Here is a 6,865-nt window from a genome sequence, read left to right as displayed (position 1 = left end):
CTACCAGCCCGTTCTTCACTGATAGTAACGCCTTAGAGATCAAAATACCCACTGGCAACTTTGTCTCTTCTACGGGCGGTTACATAAGTACAGAGTGGAGGGAGAGATTAGCAGCGCTAGGACAAACTATGGGAATAAGTTTTAGAGACCCGGCAGGAATGCAAACTGCAGAACTCTGGACTCTAGCCTTGCCTAAACACCCTTTACTATGGAGTTTCTCAATGGACTGGCATGTGGTAAAAGCCTGTCGCCATGCTCTGCTATCTTTATCCATCGGGGAGACCTGGGCTGAAGTGGACATTATGTCAGCAAACAATTCTTTATAACAGCTCTGGATGATATTCATGCCTAAAAGACCAGGGACCACACGCTTCTGTTGTTGAGTAAGAGGATCAGTTGGATCGCGCACTACTAAAATGCCCGTGTTAGGGGAGGTTTTACCCAATATAGTCACATCTTATTCAAGATAACCTGAGTATGGGATTTCGTACCCATTCGCTGCTCGTAATTGGAGCCAACTGCATGGTTTAAGGGACTCCTCACGGGATTGAAAATTTTCCCAAAAGAATGTTTCTGTTATTGTGGAAACCATAGAGCCTGTGTCCAGTAAACATGTAACGGCCTTTCCTCCCATCCAGACATGAACTACTGGACACTGACCTATGAGGTGGGGCATGGTATCAAAAGCAGAGTGACAAGAGCCTAATTCAGCTCCCCTTGGTGTTAGACTCTCCACACCAGAGGGCACTAGTTTTCCTGCGGCTGCAGAGGAGCGGAAGATTCCACTAACTGATTATGAGCTACAGCCCTCTGTCCCACCCCCTGGGTTGCTACATTAGTCAAGTTTGGATCGATACGACAGTATTTGGCAATGTGTCCTGCTCTGCTACAACGATTGCAAATCGGCCTGCCATCAGGATGGAACCGGTATGTTTTAGACTGGCCTCCTACACTCCTGGAGTTAGTTTGTGGATGAGATTAATTTAATTGTGACAAAATGGCATCTAATTGGGCCTGCTGACGCCGTAGGCATTCCTTCAGCTCTGTCATTTCAGTGTTGGTTGCCGATATTGCATTAGAGTCTACACCCTGACTAACCCCCAACTGGTCACGTAGCAGTAAGTCATGATTTAAAATTCCGCCAGGTGTCTTTTTTATTACAGTGTCCATTAAAGACTTTAAGACATGAGAGAAATCACGTAGGGACTCCCCTTCTTTCTGGTGTCGCTGAAAAAAACACAACTGTGCCGCTACATAGGACTGAGAACAACTGAAATTTTCAACAAGAATCTTAAAAATCTTTTCAGCTGTATCCCTATCTGAAGCCTCATGAAACTCCACCTCTGCTTTTGCCCCCCCATCCAAATGATCGTACAGAAACAACACTTGTTCAGCATTAGGCATAGGCCTAGCCTCGAGGCATCTATGGACCTCCGTGACCCATTGATCTAAGGTGATTAGGTCAACAGACATTTTACCAGTAAATTTAGAACATTTGCGTTCTCGTGGGACATACATATAACGTGCATGGCTCGAAGCAGGCCCAGATGCATTACTAGATGTAGACTGTTCAGAATCAGTAGGGGCAGGTGTTATACGAGACTCACTGTTAGAAGTAGAAGCATCAGTATCCTGGTTTCTGTCCTTTCCCTGTGCTTTCAATTGTTCATTTTCAGCCTGAAGCTGTCGAATTTGGTCCATTAGCTCCCGTAATTCCGTCATGCCTTGTGGGGAAGACATGGTCTCAGTTGATCTTCGATAAGCACTTGCTGCTGAGTCTCCAACCACGTTCTCCCTGATGATGGTGAACTGCCGCTTCCCCCCCTTAACAAAACAACTCTGTACCCCCAAGTACCACAAAGATACAATAATGAAACAAAAAACAAAACAAAAAAAACACTATGCAACCAGCCTAAGCTAACCCTGCCGACTACGCCAGGTGTAACATTATGGAACTTTTCTTTCTCAGCATTACCTAGTTCCTCTTAACAGGTATGTTTAAGGATTAAAAAGGAAGACAAAGGCTGGTATACAAAAAAAATAAAATAATGGTATAGTTAAAATATTGAAGGTTGGCAAATAATACTGTCCATAGGCACACAAATGGCCAACAGCAGAACCTCACTATCACACAGTGTATCAAATACCGCAATCTTAATTAACACAGCACCCCCAATATGGAAACCCTGTACACGGCAAGCTCAAACTGAATAATACCTGTGAAACCACTCCAAATCTATGCTAGGGTTAGCCTTGGGTAAGTGTTGCACAATGTTATGATACTGTTTGCCAAACCATTCATAAAAAATAAAAAAAGACAAGCAAAAAAAGACAACAAACAAAACAAACAAAATATACAATACACTTGGAGGTACAATATAATTCTCACACTTATAATAGGGGAAAGCGGCAGTTACACCCAGAAGCACTCAGTTTCTGCAATAAATCACAAACCTACCATAAGTACACATAGCATAAAACCAACTGCACCAGTTTCCTTCTAACTGTATTATTCCTCCCTGGTTCACACAATAGTGTTTCACACAGTATAAAGTCCCACTTACAACATACCACACGGAATAAATATATAAAATCTATTTCTACTCACAGCAATGGTGCAACACATTTAAGCAGGGAAGAAACAAACAATTGGCACAGTCTGTCCCACATTAATATATTAAATCCTTACAAAATCGAGTCAGTGAATCACTACCTTGCACTTGGGATCCCTGCTCCTAGTTGTATTAATTACTGGTGCTCCACCCGACTCCTCGGCATCTGATTTAATCCCCAAAAAGCTAAGCGCGAGGAAAACCGTTCGATTAAAGGACGATCTCGTTTACCGAGCTCTCTGCGTTGCACGCAGCAGTCAAGAAAAAAAAAAAAACAGCTTACCATTCCCGTTTACCGCTACGACAGCAATTCGCCCGTATGAATGACAAGCTCTTGTGTCCCGACTCGCCGCCCCAGCAAACACAGAACGTTGTGAGGACGTCGCCAGTTAGTCGTCATTTGGTCAGCGCGACATTACTTTATGGCAACGTTGTGAGGACGTCGTGGTAAAGTTCCATTTTTTTAAAATCTTGGCTAACTTCCCAGAAACGTTGAGGGCACGTACTCAAAAGAAGTCGCTAGTTAGTCCCATTGGGGACGTTGTAGCGACGTGGTCAGCTGGTCTTCAGATAACTTTTAATATTATTGCACTAGATGTATTATTATTATTAAGATACCATTTGAACAGCATATTCTTTGGGAAATATACAAAAAAATTAATCAAGCATGTTAAAATAATCATATATATATGCCATCAGTTTAAGAAACAATAAAATAAAATAAACAATTTACTTAGCAAATGGTGATAATGTTTGTTAATGAAAGAGAGTACGGGACAAAAGAACATTTAAACCTTAAACTAGCAGGGCACGTCACTTTCTGAGTGAAGTGCGCGACGTGCGCGTGCCCGTCATTTTGTAACGGTCAACTTCCAGCGGACGGACACGGAGGAAAGGTAAGTCCTATAAATCTACTTTTATTCATAGATTTTAACTGATACAACGGTAAATGCCATCAAAGAGGAGTAGTGTTTTGTATTTTTGTAGGTTTTCTCTTTCAATTTAATAAATAAATGCTCTGTTTGGTTAATTAGCTCAAAAGCAGTCTCAGAGGTGGTCTAAGGTAACGTTAACTGTAAAAATCGAATATAACCTTACCTGTTTTAAATTATTTGAAATTTATCACTATAAACTATACAGTATTAACTTTCTAATTATTAAATTTTTAACCGTAGTAACATTAATTAGTTTGTTTGAATACCTGCTGCTCGAGCTTGATGATGCTCATGCTATCCATGCTGTGAACTTGAATATAATCCGATATAACATTAAATATAAAGTTTAACGTTAATTAGACCGAGGCTGCCGAAATCATGTTCAGTGTAACGTTATGTGGGATTAATAATTTCCCCTTTTCTCCCTCAAGTGGCAGGCTTGTAAATTCTGTCATCTGTTCATTATTGGTGTTAATGGTGTTTTTCACATGCATGCTTTTTAATGCTAGTTTAATTCTCAAATTGATCTGATACTTTCGTTTCACAAAAAGTAAACAAATTGTACACTTTTTTAGGGCCTGACAACCACCAGTTGAGTCCATGATTCAGTGAGTTCCTTATAAGGAAATATATTTGTTACCACCTAGTAATTTAAATGTATTATTTATTGCTTTAAAATGAACACATATATTTATCATCAGGGGAAGAGACAGTCTGGGCAGCAGCAACAAGACAACTATTACAAGTAGAGATGGGTTTCAAGAACTGGTACTAATTTGGTTCCTGATTTGTTCAGTACTGAAAACATTTACATAAGGTACAGGATCAATAGTGCTGCTATCAGTATTCTTGTAACATTGATTCATTACCCTTTAGACACAACCACATATCCTCCAAATCATCTCTGCGTGGATGGCAGCAAGGATCCAGGATCAAGAGATCATTCTTCATGGAGACTGTTCCACAGGAAGCAGTTTCTCCTGGGTGAAAAACTAAACCTGGTTGTTTCAGCATCACTCAGGCAAGACTAAATACTTTTAAATTGATTTCAGTTGGTTATGTGTTTCAGGTCATCCTGACCATTCTGCTGTTCTGGATGTAAGGCCGTGCTGGAACTACATTTCTCGTGGTTGAAAGATTTGTGCAGCGGTATCCAGACATATAACGCCCCATCACACGGGGCGTCAACGCCTCTCGTTTACTTTTAAATGAAGTGACGTCAAGCATGGGGAAATTAATTCTAGAAATTAATTCTAAATAGAAGTTGAAGACTTTTCAAGCGCCAATGCAGCCGTCCTCCAGTCAGAACATCTTATGCAAATACCCAAGCGCAGACGCAAGCCAATCGAGTGCATGCAATACCAGAAAACTAATGTGATTGGCTGTCACTATGAGAAGAGACAGTAATTCTGATCCGATATTAGTGTCGTTTTTTGCAAAAAAATGTTTAAATCAATGTAGAATTTTCTATACTTCTGTGTAGGGATGTCAATTTTCAATCATTTCCATGATCGATCGTTGTTTAAATTAACAATCAAATAATCGATTAATCGTTAACCTTAATGCTGCAAGGTCTATTGCAGTAACAGGATGTGAAAAAGTGTGTGTGTGTGTGTGTGTGTCTATATATATATATATATATATATATATATATATATATATATATATATATATATATATATATATATATATATATTGTGAGCCGTGTCCTGGGCACCTATCAGCGTCGCCCTGGCAACGAGGGAGATTCACCTGCACGCAATCACAGCGGGCTGATCGGTCCCAGCTGAAGCGGATGAGGAGAGGACTATAAACGCTGTGGCTGAGGGTGACACAGAGGAAAGAGAGGATCTTCAGATGACTGAAACTAACGTTGTGTCTCTTGTCCCTCTAGACAGCTGCGGATCGACCAGCCCGCCACCCGAGCACCGGACACCAAGTTCCTTTGCACTCAGCCGGCCGGCAAACAGGATCACGTGGCACCGAGGACGAGCACCAGGCACTACAGGATTCAGCACTACACCGAGCACCATTTAATAAATACACCCTCCGGGGCTTCACTTTTCACTAAACCCTGTCGTGTGATTCTTCAGCCCGTGACACTGGTGGAGAATGCGGGCAACTTACTGAAGAATCACCGACTCACCAAGTTGTTTTTTTTTCCCCCCTCTGCTTCTTCGTCAGGCGGTGACTCCCTCCCCAGCTATGGAAGAGCTTCTCAAGCACCTGACGGAAGTAAGCCTTCGCCAGCAGCAGATCGTCGAGCACATGGCCGCTCGCCAAGGAGAAACGGAGCGCGAAGTCGCCGCTCTCCGCTTCACGGCTGCTCAGCGGGCCTCGCTGCCGGACCCGCGCACTCAAGCCACCCAGCTCCTGCCGAAGATGACCGTCCACGACGACATAGAGCATTACCTGGGCATGTTCGAATCCATTGCCGCACGAGAGGACTGGCCCCGTGAGGAATGGGCGCGGATACTGGCACCATTGCTGACCGGGGAACCCCAACAGGCCTACTTTTCTATGCCAGCCCACCAAAAGGAATCCTATGATGAACTACGGAAGGAAATTCTGGCGCGTGTGGGTTTGTCCCCCATCGCCACAGCCCAATTGTTCCGAGCCTGGGAGTATAATAGTCGGTTGCCAGCCCGCGCCCAAGCTGCCGAACTCAACCGCCTCGCCCATCACTGGTTGCTCGCCGGGAGCCCCAGCGCCGCCCAAGTGGCCGAACGTGTCGTCGTGGACCGGTATTTGTGCGCCCTGCCACGGCCCCTTCGACAGGCGGCCGGAATGAGGAATCCACGCACCGTGGGAGAGCTCGTCGAGGCTGTGGAGCTGGCGGAGATGACGATGCGACGAGAAGCTGGGGAGCGAGCACCGCCATTTCCCCGGAGGGTGTACCAGGAACGACGCACGCCAGAGGGCACCCAGCGCACAGTCAGCAGGTCGGCGGTTCCCGGCATGCAGGATGAGCCGATGCCCACGGAGCCACCACCCTCTCCCAATCGCGCCTGGCTGGCAGGCTGTGCAGTCCATCTGGAGCCGCCGCGAGGAGCACCCCAGACCGAGGTTACCATTAACGGCCGGCCATATACAGCGCTGTTGGACTCTGGAAGTGCGGTGAGCCTGGTCCAGTCCTCCCTGTTTCCCCCACAGACGGGAACCAAAGCACGTCTCTCCATTACCTGCGTCCATGGGGACACCCAGAACGTGCCCACCCGACGAGTCACACTCTCCACGAGAGCTGGCACCTGGCCATTAGAAGTGGGCGTAGTCAGGGACCTGCCCGTGCCCGTGCTGTTGGGGAGAGACTGGCCAGGC

General features: G+C 44.9%; 1 long non-coding RNA gene across 1 annotated transcript; it reads left to right on the top strand.

Annotated features, from left to right (window-relative positions):
* The first annotated feature begins 3,332 nt into the window (after positions 1-3,332).
* On the top strand, positions 3,333-4,597 carry LOC128030133 (uncharacterized). Its single transcript, XR_008187822.1, has 4 exons — positions 3,333-3,508; positions 4,123-4,155; positions 4,249-4,315; positions 4,424-4,597. It is a non-coding gene; the product is annotated as an uncharacterized LOC128030133 (long non-coding RNA).
* Positions 4,598-6,865: the final 2,268 nt, after the last annotated feature.

This window comes from Carassius gibelio, chromosome A16, assembly GCF_023724105.1.
Source record: "Carassius gibelio isolate Cgi1373 ecotype wild population from Czech Republic chromosome A16, carGib1.2-hapl.c, whole genome shotgun sequence".
Classification (NCBI taxonomy): Eukaryota; Metazoa; Chordata; class Actinopteri; order Cypriniformes; family Cyprinidae; genus Carassius; species Carassius gibelio.
The sequence above is the reverse complement of the archived record's forward strand: the minus strand, read 5'-3'. Positions and strand labels throughout refer to the sequence as shown.